This window comes from Ambystoma mexicanum, chromosome 6q (assembly GCF_040938575.1).
Source record: "Ambystoma mexicanum isolate Mex_15411 chromosome 6q, UKY_AmexF1_1, whole genome shotgun sequence".
Classification (NCBI taxonomy): Eukaryota; Metazoa; Chordata; class Amphibia; order Caudata; family Ambystomatidae; genus Ambystoma; species Ambystoma mexicanum.
In genome coordinates, this window is record NC_090937.1 from 129557103 (window position 1) to 129574132 (window position 17030).

The 17030-nt window shown below is 42.5% G+C and overlaps 1 protein-coding gene across 2 annotated transcripts in view; it reads right to left on the bottom strand.

The window, feature by feature from the left end:
- Positions 1 to 17030, bottom strand: part of GRID2 (glutamate ionotropic receptor delta type subunit 2) — a 2892146-nt gene that overhangs the window by 2759 nt on the left and 2872357 nt on the right. The window lies entirely within an intron of this gene.

Consider the following 17030-nt stretch of genomic DNA (forward strand, 5'->3'; position numbering starts at 1 on the left):
GGAGTGTGTTTGTTTCTTTTTAAAATTCCCAAATCTTAAGCAGATAAATAAATGCTTGTGGCTCACCCATGAGCCAACCTGTCACTCGATATATGTTTTAGCTTGCAACTCCCATGATCCCTCACCACTGGCTATGCTGCCGGTGGCTGATGAAATTTTCATGGCAAAACAAAACATCTGGAGGTGGACAGTCTGGCTGCTCTGGCAAATAGAAAAATATACACTTCGGGTCTGATTCATGGAACTTTTTGCGTGGTGCAAAGTGATGTTGCACTGCCAACAAACACCCTGTGTAATTTTGCACTACAAAATGACTTTGCACCAGTAGTTTTGCAGTGCAAAGTCACTTTGCACTGCAAAGATACAAACATACACTTTGCACCGCTGTATGAATCAGGGTGTTTGTTGGCAGTGCAACATCACTTTGCACCGCACTAAATGTTCCATGAATCGGGCTCTTTGTATTGAGCTGTTGCAAGGGAAATCACCTGCCCAATTAATCGGTTAATAGTTCGACCTCAATGTGAGGAGATGCACTCATGCAAAAGCGAGTGTCTGAACCTCACAAACGTGGGATTCACTGCTTTCGGTCCGAATTGCTATTTTAACTTCTTTTACTTCAAACATAGTCACATGTGGGCCCACTTCAAGTGAGCTCAAGGGGATAGAATTTGATTAGATGAATGAATGTGATATGAATTTCATCTCTTTCAAAACCACTTGCTTTGGTCAGATGCTAAAAGCGTGGAGCGGTCAAATGGAAATTTAGACCACCTCTACGGATTTATGACGTAGAGAAACAAAGCCTACAATATTAATTGATTCACACTGGCCGATGTTTTCTGAAAATATGCATAAGTATGCATAAGAGAAAGTGATGTATGTTAAGGATCAGGCATTCTGAGTCACATGCTCCCCTCTCTATTCTAGCTCATGCACCCACCCATCCAACAGTAATATCCTGCCTTGTTTTAAGCATGTGCACTGTGGATATTTATATGGAAGCCTACATATAAAGGGTTCAAGGGACATGTATTTGTATGTTAGTCATTCTGTACACCTGTGCAATTTTTAGAATTTTGGGCTATTTACAACACAAATATTTAGAAACACCATTTGGATTTTTCATCACTTTCCGACTATTGAAGCTTGGATAAAACAAACGAGGCATGGAGAGATAACATACATATTGAAATGACTCCGTTAGAGGTAGGGGCAATTTCATGAGTCATGGGAAAAGTTATTTCATGCTAATTTCACACTTTTCCTGGATTATTTTTGTGTGTATAATTAACCATGCTAAAAGTCCTTTGTCGATGGAGCTCGTATTTGCACATGTAGTCTAGGGCCCGATTCTTGGAATTATTTGTGCGTAAAATACTTGATTTGCGTGCCATTCTGAGTGCGAAAGCCCGTTGGCTGATTCATGGAATCGACTGCACAGCACTTTTTTGTAATTGGCAGGGACTTTGATCTGGCTCAGCATGTCTTTGCGAGTAGTCGAGTACCTTGCGGGAGACACCACGTAGAGCGTGGGTGAGGCATGCCCTGAGGGCGGATTAGGGGGCGGGACTCGGAAAATGAGTGAGAACAAGGGAAAAAGTGGCTGTTAGGAGGGACGGGTAGCAGGCAGTCCATAGCACGCCCACAGATACGCACGACAAAGCGTTTTCATGGATGTGACAGCGCAACCTCTCGCCTGCGAAAAGTCCTCACGAATCCTCACATCTCTCCATCACCCGAAGGCAGGCATAAGTACATGCGTGTGCATAGGAATAGCAGTGCAGAGTTGGGTTTGCATGTCTGATTTAGGAGTGCGTGTATGGAGACAGGGATCCGATCGGACTTAGGGGTGTGTGCATGCAGTGTAGTGTGCTGCAGAAACGATCTACGGGTGTTTGTTTGCAGATATTCTGAGCTTTACCCGAGTTACGATACATCATAAGCATGTTGTCAGGGTGCCAGTAACAGTTACGGGGACCCAGCACAGGTTTCCCGAGATGCAGGCCCGCTTGCGGTGGACCCCATGCACTGTTTGAAGGGTGCATCTTTCGCACCTGGGGGAGCACGCAACGGTGGCTGTTCTGGCTGTTTTTGCTTCGCGTGCAGGCGTGTCGGGGGCGTTCCAGGCGCAACTTACGTGTACGGTTGCCTTGCGCAGAAAACTGCATGAATGCACTGGGCGTGCATTTTTTATTCTGCGCGCAGGCTCGTGCAGTGTTGTTCTCGGTGCACAGCCTTTTTGGGACAAATGCACACTTGTCCATGAATAGGGCACTGAGTTATGTTTTGCCAAAAAATGGGCCTGAGTCAGAAGTCATTAACACATTTACATGTTTTATATTATATTTGGTCTTTTGTGTCATTTGTGATAATCCTGTATTATACAAATATATCTAAAGTAACTGAACTGTTTTTGCATTGGTAAAGATATTTGGTTAGCACACACAGTCTACTGAATCGTTTGTAGGGTCTGTTTTCTCCCATTCGAAGGGGGATCACATTAAGGGCCTCATTACACGGATGGCGGAGAACCATGGCGCTATTAGCGGCATGGTTCATGCTGGTAAAATACTGGCACCGCCTTGGCGGAAAGGGGAATTACCGCCCCATTCCAAGGTTGATGGGGCGGTAATTCCCCCTTCCACCATTGCCCTTCCCCATTCCCTATTTTGCCCCATAGGGCATAATGGGAATGGGGAAGGCTCTAATTACGGTACCGCAAATTGCTCCCTGGGTCCCTTTGCGGGTTGGTTTACCCGCAAAGGGACTTCGTAGTAAGGTGGTAAGGATTTACCGGTACCGGTAAAATACCGGTACCGGTAAACCCTTACCGCCATCTGTGTAATGAGGCCCTTAATAAGTTTCTCTACCTGAGCAACTTGTTTCGATTTAAAACATAATCTATCCCCAGTGACTTCTCACTTTGAAGCAGCCAAAACCCTCACATGAGCAGGTGTTAAAAGGTATACTCAGTAAATTGCAGCACACAGGGGCATCATTATGATCATGGTGGTAATTGTGTACAGGCGGCATTTCCAAATGCCACCTACTTTATCTGTCCTCCTGATTGTAGGTGTTGAAACTGCTAAGTAGAAAAAATACTGCTTGGTAGTGGTGGAAAACCTGTTACTTCCATTTTACCACGATTATTTACCACTTTGTCGAACACGGAATGAGGCCCATATGTTTAATTTAGTCATTAAGAAGCTGAAATGGCAGTGTGGAAATTGGCAGAACAATGCAGAAACTGACAGGTGGCACATTGAGGGCCTAATTCTGAAGATATGGTAAATGCTCCATAGAAAGGTTGCATTACCCCTCCCCTCAACCAACTCCTCCCTACTCAATTTAGAGGGTGATGGACAGAGTGGGAGGAAAGCATTGTGGTAGTGGCTTGGGAAAGCATGTCAACTGGGTACAGAAGGAGCGCTACACATTTGCCACGCGAAGAGAAGCTACTGCTCCAAACACATGCATCAAAGACGCATTTCTACTAAACCGAATGATTGTCTGAGTTGGCAGATTCTCAGAATCACTTTCTGGAACGTACGCAAATTTTACATTGCTCTAGACGCTCCTTCATGGTGGACTCTTATGCCAGCGTGTGCCATAATTCTGTTTGAGCATTTAGTGTGCCTGCTATAGAAACATGTTCTTTTTAAATCAGCAAAACCTCAAACTTTGGAACCAAGGATCCCTCTTTTTTCAGGCACAACACCTTTGGGGGCCATAGTTGGCCACTTTTTTATGGGCAAAAGACGGTATCAGGTAATATGTTCAAAAAAATATCCAAAAATATCGCCGTACATATGGTCGTCGGAAACGGCTATAGGCGATATTTTTGGTGCCGAAAATATTAGGTGCGGGGGATGCAGGGGTGTCCCCCGCACATAAAAAAATGATGCGGTGGTTGTGGGGGTGTCCCCCGCAGGGTCCATGTGTGATTTTCGCCGCAAAAATATGCCGACATTTTTGTATGGCGATATGTTTGCGGCAAAAATATCACATGGAACCCAAAAGACACGCTGGGCGAGCAGAATGAGGTCTGTATGGCAGTTGTCAGGCCTTAAGCCATTGACATGAACTTTAATCGGAAGTGTCAGATTCTTTTTTTGGACGCCCACTTTCATGTTGTGCTATTAAGAAAAGTGTCGTCCTGTCACACAACGCCACTTTTCGAAATGTGCAATGACATCAACAGAAGACCCTCAGTGGAAGTCCTGTGTCTTTGAGGGCACCATGCCAGCAGGAATCCTGACAGGGCAGCAAATTGTACACCATGCTATGAGCGTCGATCTGGATCATGTGTGCAAATAACCTTACATGTGGTGGCAGCACCCTGGCCTTTGTTTGAAATTATAATGTTATTATAGCGGGGGATTTTAACGCTGACTGTTCGTGTGATCGGATTGTTGGGGATGTGTTACACTCCAATATGGATATCTGTACCACAGTGGGTGGGAACTCTAAATTAAGAGGTATTTTATGGATACATTTTGGGGAATTATGGGGCATGGAATTAGTTCAAAATGAGCATCACACCTGGAAAGCTAAGGGCAATGTTTCGATAATCAACTATATTTTCTCTCAGGTGAAATGAGTAAAAGTCTTAAGAAGTTCGAGGTTAAAGATTCTGCCCTCAGCGATCATAGTATGCTTTCTCTGGAAATTGCTGTTAATGTTCCTCAAGAGAGTGCTAGTCGTTACAATGAAGGGGTTTTGATAAACCGTAAAGGTAATAGAATCAAATGAACTTTTAAAAAAACAGTGAGGTTTACATCTACCATGGTAAGGGATTATGCCAGGTCACCCTTGACCCAGCGTTTATGTAGATATTCGGTCAACAATTTTGCATCATACATAACTAAAATATTCAAACTGTGGAAGGTCATATGCTTGATAGGCATATGCCCAATATGATTAACAGACATAGTACGGATACTGGGGTACACGAGCAAAAAGCCCTCATCCGGAAAGAAATAAGTTGTCTTCAAAAACTAGGGAAACATGAACCCAAGATATTGAATATGATAAAAAAAACTAAACAACATTATACAAATTGGCTGATTAATCATAGAGGAAGAAGATCTCAATTAGATGGGGAAGGTATGTTGAAATCTTTGAGGGGCTTAAATTCATCTAATTTTTGGAACCTCATTAATGGCATAGATTGGTCTCAGAAAGACTTGAGTTTAAATCCTATTTCAGAAGAGGCATGGCTGGGTCATTTCGCTATTATCTTCAAAGGAGGGGTGTTGTCAGATAAGACCGTTTTTTATTACAAATTAAAATGGACACTGGACAACTCAGTTGAAACCATCTTGGGTTTAATCAAGAGATCAAAAAAGTCTGGAGCCCCTGGCCCTAATAATTTGTCTAATAAAATTTTGAATTAAATCCTGGGTACTGGCCCAGAATACTGCATATTCTTTTCAATAATGTTTTAATAACCAAGACTATCTCGCACTCCTGGAGGGTGTCTATTGTTTTACCTATCTTTAAAAAAAGGTCCTCGTTTCAGCCCTTTAAATTATAGACCTATTGCAATAGCTAACCCACAGTCAAAAATGTTTGCGTCCATGGTGTTGGCTGATATTCAGGAATGGATTAATGCCAACCAAATTTTGGACTCAAAACAAATTGCCTTTAAAAAAGAATATTGGTACTGGCTGCAAGAGTTTAATCTTACGATGTCTTCGTGACAAATCAATGAAAAAGGGATCGAGGCCTACTTTTATTGCATCAATGGACCTTAGTTTGGCCTTCGACCTTGTAGATAGGCCCACTTTATGGAGAAAGTTGAGGGAACTTGGTATGCCGAAACACTTGTTGGAGATCATAATATCCTTATATTCAGACACAAGGATAAAGGTTTGTTTAAACTCTGAGGTCAAGTTATCATCGGTGGTGTTAATTATTAATGGCTTATGTCAAGGTTGTATGTTAGCCCCCACAAAATGTAATCTCTATGTTTGCGTAGCAGAAGGAGCTCTGGCTAACAAAGGTCTAGTCTCTCCTCAACTTAGTAACGTGAGTATTGCGTGGTTTGCATACGCGCACAATTTTTTGCTACTGGCCAATCCTAAGGTGGGTCTTCAATGCCTGATTAAAGAATTTGAAAAATTCATTTCTGAGCTACATTTAAAAATAAATCCCACAAAAACAATTGTTATTAGTTTTGGTAAACCTAACAAACTACAAAGCGCCTATACATGGTATTGCGAAGGCAAACCCATTAAATCCCAAAGTGTATTTAAATATTTGGGTTATTGTTTTTCTGGTACGGGATCGATTGCTCTAATTAAAAATCAATTGAAGTTAAAAGCGGAAGTGGCAATACATCAAATGCGCTCTATTGAAAAAAAAATTGGAAAGTGCTCTATGACACCATTGAGGGAATTTTATATTATGAACGTTTTGCCGAGGCTATTATATGGTCTGGAATTTTTTGTTTATGATTTTATGGATCATCTGAAGGTATTGGAGGGTAAATATGGAGGAGTATCTTGTTTTTCCTCCCTAAATACATTCCAATTGAACTTATAAGATACACATTTGGCCTTCAATCTCTCAAATCTCTTGTAATTTGGAAAAGATTGTTATTATGGAGGAAATGTAGAATGAATAGGGACAGGGACTTGTATGTGTGTGCTGGAACTGAAACATCAAGTGTTTTTATGACTAATCTGAATAATGAGACTGACAACTGCTTAAGAGGTTTAGGGATGCCAGTTGCTATGCTGTTTAATAAACCTGAAAACATTAAACAAATTTTCAGGGGCAACGATTGTCAAAATACATTAAATATAAAATGTGCTTCGAAACTGTATAATCAGGCTTAATCGTTTTGGAAGTTCTTCCAGAGAAATGGAAGGATATTTGACGAAGTATCCTAGTAGGAGGATCCGTGATTACTTCATGCACTTTAGGTTTAATGTTATGCAGACCAATCAGATAATCAATATTAGATGCAAGTCTTTTGAAGGATGGCAATGGTGTAGATAATGTAAAGTGGAGCAGGTTGAATAAACACTCGAACATATTTTGCTCATCTGTCCTGTCCTCCTTTGTCAAAGGATTAACTACTTTGCATAATTTGTGATATCAACATGTTCTGTTAATAGAGAACTAATTTGGCACAGAATGATGCATGAGAACTCAACAACTTTGATTATACAATTATATGTGTAACGGTTTTACTGAAATATATTTGTGATTTGTGTAAAATATAATTCTAGTTTTTAACTTGCCATGAAAATGTTAGTACTGTTTTGTATCTTCTGTTTTTTTATGAGAGTATTATCGAGATTTGGAAATTTGATATTCATTTAGCTAATTATTCTTTTGCTATGAAGTTTTTTGATATTATTGTTTCTGAGATCTTTTATTGAAATTGTTATTTTGTTTTTTATTCTTTTGATCTTTTGTGAACTTTTGTAAAAGTTTGTAATAAACCAAAAAGAAAAGAAAAAACGATTTCATTTTCTTCATTTGGATTATTTCTGATTAGAAAGGCTAGTGGCACACTGTATCTGTCACTACTAATGATGTGGTCTTTGTCCACTGTGCATCCAATGTATCTATAGAGTGCACAATTTTCCGATGAGTTCAAACTTTATTTTGCCACTTTGGAGAATTATTTCTATGTCCAGTGACAGACCTGGAGTCTGAAGAATTGGATTCCCTCATGCTCACCACTGCTTCAGAAGTGCCTCTGAATCTTATAGCATGTTTTCATTCAATTTCCTTTCAATGTTATGCTTTAAAGTGCAAAATTTGGCATAATGTTTTGTACATTTACTTGGCGTGGTGACCCTCCCCTTAATATACCTCGGGCCTGATTCATGGAATTATCTGCGTGGAAAATGGGGACGTTGCGCGGAAATCCATGCGCAAAATCCCATTTGTCAATTAATGGAATCGACTGTGCAGTACTTTTTCTTACTTTGCGGGGGACTTTGTGCAGGCTTGCCATGTCACTGCAAGGGGCCGAGTGCCTTGCCCAAGATGCCACAAAGTGTGGGTGTGGCTTGCCCAGAGGGCAGGGTAAGGGGCAGAACTCGTAAAATTAGAAAGAACAAGGGAAAATGTGGCCGTTACAGACAGTTCATCGCATGCCCACTATTGCGTGGCACGATACGTATTCATGGATCCGAGCACGCAATCTCTCGGTGGGGAAATGGCCACGCAAAGCCCTCATATTAACTGCCACCTGAAGGCAGGTGTAGAGAAACCTGTGCAAAGGATCCATGGCACAGAGGTAAGATCGGGTGTCAGATTTAGGGGTGTGTGTACGGAGCCAGAGCTCAGATCTGCCTTAGGTGTGTGTGTGTGTACGCAGTGTAGCAGGTTGCAGGAACAGTTTACGGGGGTTTGCACACAGATTTTCTGAATTTTATCTGAATTACGATAAATAGTATGCATGTAGTCGGGGTGCTGATAACAGTTACAGGTGACCCCGCGCAGGGTCCCTGAGATGCAGGCCTGCTTTTGGAGGACCCCACGCACAGTTGGAAGCAAGCATGTATTTGCACCAAGAGGAGGATGCACAGTTAGCTGTTATGGCTGCTTTTGCTTTACGTGGGGGCATGTTGGGGACATTCAACCGCGACTTGCATATATGTTTACTATGCGTGAACAATTCTATGAATACGCAGAGTCGTTCTTGGCACGTGGGCTTTGCAGGATCTCTGCACTTTTCAATGCATGGGCTCCCTGGTGTTCATCTGGATTGCTTAACTTGCACACCTCATATGTGTGAAAGTTCACCAGCCACAACGGCTATTTGGTGGCATGTGGTTTTTTATAAGTCACACCGAAAAGTAAATCACATTGTACGCGGGATGAAGGGTGAAATATTGTAGCCCTTGGACAGTTGACATGGGATCTCTTAATTTTAGAGCTAACTTCAATTTGACTTCTCCTACTTATTCCAATTGGAGATCAACGCTGTGGCAGGTGATAATAGGGAGACAGTTGGGCACATAGGTTTGGGCGGTGTGCTTCATCAGTCGTGTGGAAAGAGCATTCACAAAGGTCTTTTCCCTCCATTTTACAACAACCTATTGTTGCCTTGGTGTTACATTCCATCTGCCCTAGAACTTGACAGAGTTTTTTTTATTTGATCATTCTTAGAATTACTGAGGCACCTCCCCTCTCAGGAAGTGGTAAAGGCTACCCACACCTTTTTAAAAGGAGCCTTCCCTCTGAGATGTATACGAACTGTTTGAGGCAATTGCAGCTCACAATAAAGGAGATGATTTATTTTCCCCTCAGTCGTATAATTTCCTTTGAAGTCTTTCTTCGTGGGGATTTTTGCACTTCCTCTGCACCTACTTCTGTCAGTGATGCGCCTAAACAATGCCTTCAGCTGAAATGTTTCCTCAGGCCAACATAGAAGGCTGGGGCCATGGGTTTGAAGCGCAGGAGGGCTAAAGGGAGAGACAGGGTCATGATGGGTGATGTCAGTGTATCAAAGAAGCAAAGGAATGCACTGGGGGCGGGGCTGATGCTCGACACTTGGAAAGGAATGGGTACTTGCTTTGTATACATGAGAGATCTTCAGCTTTTATGTCATGGTTTTCCGGGGGTACTTATGTGACTGCTGATTGCGTTTCATCCTGCGCCTTTATTAATACAATCATTATTAGTAACATGTGTATCAATCTCCTCAAAGGATGGGCATTAGCTGTAAGTCTCCTCTTTTCCGTCTAAAGATATGCCTGTCTGGCTATGGGCGGGGAAGTGCTGGGCTTGGCTGGCTTCTTTTCTCCTGCTTCCCTTGCCGCCCACACTTACAATCTTCTGTCTCCTCCATCAGTGGAGTGGGCTGGGGTCGGAGGGCTGGGTGGGGCTGCTTTCCCTGCTGGTCCATGGTAGGTGATACCCCTCCCACCTCTCCCAGATTCTTCCTCATGTCGGGGCACTGCATTTGAACTAGAATGGTATATTCTAAGATCACTTTGACATCTTATTGGACACAAAGGATTTGCGCTCTTTGACACTCAAAAGCAGGCCCCAGGGTCATATTGTATTGATGCAGCCCTAGGTATATATTAGGGAAGACTGAAGATGGCCCCAACGTGCAGGAGACCGTCTGCTAAAAGATGGTGACATTTCGAAGCAACAAAATGTACTTTGTTGCCGCCAGGTAACCCAGCTCTATGCAGAATCATTGTGCATTCTTCCTGGGGGGCACAAGCGGCTTTGAGGCACTCTTTTCCTGACGTATGTGCATCTTGGACTGTTAAGACCTGCCAAAAAAAGTGCATTTTACTGCTTCTTCATGAGCCATGCTTCAGCCACCGTGTTGGGCGCAGTTAATTCTATATTTTGCTCCTATAGTTGAATGTCTCTAGTATAATTTTGAGGTAGGGCCTGATTCATGGAATTTTCTGCACGGTTCAAAGTGACTTTGCACTGCTGAAGAGGGACTTTGCACTGCCAACAGAAACCCTGATTCCTGGAACTTTGCAAAGTGTATTTTTGCAGTGAAAAGTCACTGCAAAGTCATTTTGTACTGCACACATTTTGGGTGTGTTAATGGATATGCCATGTGGGTAATGCATAGCACGTTGAAGTGTGCACAGTGTGGCATTGAGGCCAGCAGAACTGCTGCAGTAGTGGTGGCATCTGGTCCTCCCCTTATAGCTGACTGGTCCGCTTTGGACTGGTTGACAATATTCTACAGGCCTACCTGCAGGCAGTTGCAGGAGCCTAGACAAGACAGCACGAGCGTGCATGCGAGATTTGCTAGCTTGGTCTGTGGACTATTTTGCTGAGCATGTGAGGGTGGAAGTGTGCATTTTAATCAGAGCATTTGCTTGTCAGAAGGAAGAAGAATACGGATGAATCGAGCATGAGTTTCACAGAATAGGGAGGGATCTGGTCTTGGCTGGACTTGCTAAGAAGAAACACCTCTGCTCTTGAGCCATTTAGTGAAGAGAGCTTTTCAGCCCTCTTTTGTATATTGGTTAATTAGTATGAAATTGATTTTTGATGACTTTTCCCAGGCAGATCATAATAATCTGGGTGCTAGTAACATGCATTTTAAAGGGCATATTTAATTAGTTATTGGTGAATAATGTTGCCTTGTCCCCCAGGGGCATGTAAACACCTTCAATAGCACACGCATAAGCACTGGAAACCTTTGGGGATAGTCCTTTCTCTATTACCCATCTTTTCAAACAATCTAATGGGCCATGGCACTTAGTTGTAAGAAGGAACTTGTCTGACTTTCAGCAGTATGCCTCATTCGAACTTGAATTCATGTGGTAAGCCCGGGTCTGCAACCTGTGGTTGTCTGGATGCTGTTAGCTAGCATATGATTGGTTATTTATAACATGTTTAATACCCAGAGGTTTGTAAGCGTGGACACGGGGATCGAACCTCTGTTGGCTGTGTCCTTTTGCTTACAAGGTGAGAACGTTGCCCCAGAGCTATCTTTCCGGGAGTTGCAGTGAAAAAAAATCTGGTCAGCCAAATGTTGCAGGTTGTAGCTTTAGTCTGATAAAGATGAATTGGGTTGCTAAAAGTCCCTGAAATTCATGGTGTTTTCTTAGCAGAACACAAGCAGTTCCATGTGTCAAACAGAATTAACACTGAAATGCGAATCGAGAATTTATTTGCGAGAAAGCTGATGCATCAGTGGTGTAACCGTGAGCCCTATCTGACCAGAACACACACACCAGTCTAGATCAAGTGTCTAAAACGAGCAGCGAATGTTTCAGAAATGCAGGAGGTTTCTGGCTCTTTTGTGGTGGCAGGAGTGGGTCCTGCATGTAAACGAGCCATGTCGCAAATAGCTGATGCCAAGTAATCAATTGGAAAATTTCCCTTGCAGTGCCCTCATATTGGGCCTCATTACAAGGTTGCTGGTAAAACCCGCCAGTACCGTTACGGCCACCTGACATTCCAGTGCTACTGGGATATCACATGCGGTGGCAATGCAGTTATTTCCATTCCTAAGGAGTACTATAGGACTCGGTGCCGGTGCTTCAGTGAAAAACATGCCAGTAGCGGCCTGAACTCCTGACAAGTCAGGCCTGCCGGTAGTTCAGTGGCCCTACCAACATACTTATAGTTTGCCGGTTCAGAGAGGGTGCCAGTACGTTGCTACCGGCACCTTTATTACTGGACCACCAACATCGCATTGAGGCCCATTCTACGCTTTCTGAATGTAAGCTCGGACATCATCACATGTGATTTCCATGCCTGCGAAAGAACTGTCTATGTGTGAAAGGAGAAGCAGCTAGGCCATTTATGAATATTTAAGAGTCAGTGTTTTACGGATAGTTGAATTTCATGGAATTCATCGACCCCTGTGGGGGAAAGGCAAGAGTCAGACCATCATCTGCATGGGTGCAGAATTCCCATTGGAAGTAAAGGGCTTTACAGAGCTGTACATGTTTGTTTTTTTACTTTTTACCCCCATTTCAGTAGTATGGAAAAACAAAGGAATGATGGAAATACCCATGCTTCACATGGGCATTTCTATCAGTGGGTGTGACATGAACATTGGGGTGAATAAAGACCCATGTCTGCATTGCATGTTCCCCTGCTCCTGTCCTACGATAGAGAGGCCAAGGCTCTGTTGAAACAGATACAATATGTGTACCCCATCTTGAGAATGTAGGGATTCACTCAGGAATGCTGCACCCACTCCCACAGCATGCAACTGGACCACACATTCTGTAACTTTGAAATGGCACAGCCATTTATGCGGGCAAATTAACTCTTCTAAATCCCCCACCAGCAGATTGCAGGTTGCTTGTAGTTTTCCCCCAAAGTGTTACAGTTTTATACAGGGGATGGGACATTCCAGGAACCAATATATTCTTGCAAGAGTCTTGCATGATTTTCTGATGTGCCAATTCATTTGGAGAAGCATAATATCATAAGTGCGAATAGCGGAGAGGTCTAAAATATTACAGCTGCTTAAAGGCCATTGTCTAGGGAGACCCAGAGACCTTCTCTGTCTGCTACTTATAAATATGTCTAAACTCTGATTAGTAGAAGTCGTAAGTCGTATGGCAAGGCTGTCTGGTTAACTCTCTTCAAAAATTGCTAGAGCAATAAAGGATTTGAAACAGTCAACAATAGGATACATTGCCTGCATCTATGTGGGCCACCATCTTTACAGCGGTGATACAGAGAGACACTGATTACTGGAGTGATGATCAGGTCTTTGCTTCCATGTCCTCTTTTCAGTAGTGGTGTGAGCGTGTGTGGCCTAAAAGTGTGTCATAAGATTGTGTGGCATAACAGTGTAGAACATAAAATCGGGCAAAGCAAGGCGCATGAATGTTTGATGTTTAAGGGTCTGGCATGCAGGTGAGTTTATGCTGTAAAGTAATTTGAAAGGCACATGTCCTATACACCTCCTATACGTACAAAACCCCACATTGAAGTGGGATCTGACTTTCATTTGCGTGTTCATACATACTGGAGGCATATACGAGCTGTACATTTCATACATGTATGTAATTTTCATCCGCTATACCTCTCATATACATATAAAAACTTTGATGTGTGTGTTTGTATGCATCGTATACAGAATGTACATATCCTACACATACAAGTCCAGTTCATATGAAAGATGTACATTCAATCTGCATGTCATATGAAATCGCATATTAAAGTGAAGCTTGACTTTAATGTCAGCTTTTATACATCCTGGATGCATGTAAGATTATCCCATTTCCTACATTACTCTATTTCCCGCTCTACATCTAATGCACACATTCATTCTCACATCAAAGTCAGGAATCACTTTGATCTGAGTTTTCATATGTATAGCAGTGTAAATGAACAACATGTGTATCTACCACACATACATGTACTGTTTGTATTGAAGATGTGCAGTCATTCGAAGCATGTGTTAAATAGAGATGAATATTAAAACTTAAATATCTCAAAATTGGCCAGCTCAATCTTTTTTAGAAAATCCTTTTCAGGGCATTAGATCCTAATAAGATATAGGTGCGTGTCAAAACGCAAATAAAACATGTTTTTTTTTTTTTAAAAAAAGAGCCATCTATGAAAAATTCAGACTGTGTCATGTAGCAATGAATGCCTTTAAAACTGAACGTGGCAGGTTTTCAGGATTTCCCATCAAAGGATCCAAAAATTATAGTGACATGTTACTTTCCGAAACCCCCAGATAATTTGTCTCGACCTTAACTTGCTATGTGCTATATCTATAGCAAATACAAACAAAGTTATGGTGGGTTTAAAATGCTTGAACAAACATGTTTTTCACCTGAAATGAGAAATAAGAATAATCCAATTGAGTCAAGTCACACATGCCATAGTGCTACCTTTTCCACATCCAGTTCAGACCCGCAGCAGCAAGGCATTGTGGGTGTGGGCAGTAACTCAAATGCAAGCCCGGAAATTCTCTTTGCCTTCCACGAAAGTGCAACTTTATACATAGCTTTATCAACCAAAGATAGACATTTCTCAAGGCTGCAAACAACTACATAACCAGTTTCACTCAGGAATCATTGGTGCAGTATAGTCTTGACAACCTTGTGGTTGGAGCTTTGAGGCATGTTTAGCAAACAACAACAACGTTAAGGTGCGTTTAAAAAGGCTTGAAAAAAAAACTTGCACTTGAAATTTGAAATTAAAAGAATCAATTTCAGACAAGTCACACATTCTACAGCGCCGCCTAGTAACTATCGCTGGAATTACACTGCCAGTTCAGAGCCATGTCAGCAAGGAATTGAGAGTATGCAAATTAGCTCAATATATACATTGGTCCTCATTATGAGTGTGCTGGTCCGGTAACAACGGTGCCGGTAACCTTACCAGCACTGTTTTACCAGACCGGCACACGCCGAGTCTGTATGCGGCTGCCATCCCTTCCTCCTGGTTTGTCCTGGCTGGGGGGACGGTACCCGCACGCAGACTTTCCAGGAAGCACCAGCACCGTTATCAACGGTGCCGATGCTTCCCTCATCACCATTCCCATTGAGCCCTAGGGCACTCAGATGGGAATGCTGATTTACATTTTTCCGGCGCTTGACTTCCAGGAACACCAGGGTCATAATCCTCCAGTGTTTCTGTGGAGCCAAGCGCCGGAAAAAATCTCAACTCCAGTGGCAGCCTGCCGGTTTTACCGGCACGGCTACCACCGTAATTGTAATGAGGTTTGCTGTCTCTTTTTCTCTCACTCTCTCCAGGATACCAGGAAGCTGAATATTTTCTTTTATTTATTGCCTTCCTTCATCTTTTATGCCTTCCTTCAGCATTACATCCATCTTTCACCTTATTTGAGGATATTTCGTTTCACAAAGAGATGCTAATTATTGGGAATTGAGAGCCTTATAAAAGCTGAGCAGAACAGTTCAGCCCTTGGCTTCATCTTGTGGGGTGTACTGATATAGGCAGGGCACTGTGCATTTGTTGCTGCTGTGTATTAATAAGTGGTTAAGCACTGCTCTCACAGGTGAGAGATTTGACAGTCTCTTGCTCTAGCGCCCCTTTTCCACCTGAGCTGCAAAACAACTTTATCAGTAATTTCTGAGGTCTTGCCCCTCCCCCCCTGCCATGGGCTGGCTTTGCCACTGCATCCAGAGCACAAGAAGAATCAGATGAAAACAGTTTTAAACAACCTTCTGATGTTCAAAATGGTTGTGGAAGGAAAAATGTTTTGAGGTCCTCCAGATTGTTATTGGGTCTCGTGAACAAACTCACACTTGATGCATTTGTGCAAACAGGGATGATTAGAGACGCATGAGTAAGCTTTGATCGCTTCATTTGTGCATTAACCCCTGATCACTACATGTGGAGGGCAAAAACATTGTAGCACAGCTTTCTGTTTTGAGCAGCACATAGTGCAGCACACAGCTAAAAATCAATACATTAAGCAAACTGAAAACACAGGCACACCACAAATTCTCTGAAAAAAGTTCCCTTCATCTATTATGCCGTGGGATTTTTATGAGGTGAGCACATCAATAACAGACCTTCTAAACGCCCAAACCATCCAACCACAGAAGCCAAGGGGAAAACTACTACACACAACTATGCAAACTCTAACCTACACATCCCCACAATGGGATCTAGCAATGTGTGCCAGACACACATATATCGAAGCATGCACTAAACCAACAATAATATGACTCAAATAATCTCTCACCATTGACTATACTAGCTACTGCTGATGGGATTTGTACATTAACACATCTGGAGGGTGGCAGGTTGCCCACAACTACACTCTATCACCACTACCCTATATCTTCTGAACAAAGCTCAGTCACAATGAAGATAACGTACATTTAATAACTCCCAGAATGCTGTGTCCACATCAGGGGTTTGCAACCTGTGGCTTTCCGGATGTTTTGGACTACAGCTGCAACATCACCCTCCATTGACTATGATGTCTACGGCTTATGGGGGTTTTCGTCTAAAATATTTGGACATCTAAGGGTTTCAGACCCCTGGTTTACATATTTGGGAGAATAATATATTTTAAGTGCAGCATTGTTTGTTGTTTAGCTGCGTTGATTTTGTGTTGCCTTTCTGTCCCCACCTGCAGGGTCGACCCAATTTCGATGTATCCCCATATTATGTTAAAAAATGACAGGAGCCTGATGGGCAACAACATGTTTTACTAGTAGAGTTTGAGTTACATACAACACAGAATGGTGGCATTGTCAAGCAACTTAAATGTTCATCGGGGGCTGGGGGGGAGGGGCAGTGGGCTCTTTCACTCTTTAAAATTAACGATTATTACAAATGACCTCTATAGTATCCATCACATTAAACCTTGTCGTTATTTTAAACTATTTCCACTGTGGTGACCACAGTAGACCTTGTGGTAAGTAATTTGTTATGTACATGATATGATATGGTATGACATTTATAACGGGCCTATAGACAAGTGTTTCAAGTATGTCACATGTATAACGTATGTGCACGTTAATGTTATGTTATGTTAAAAGACATTTGTACCGCGCACTATCACCACCGGAGTGGTCCCCTGGCGCTCTGGTGGCTCTGAAAGAGGAGGGGAGGATGAG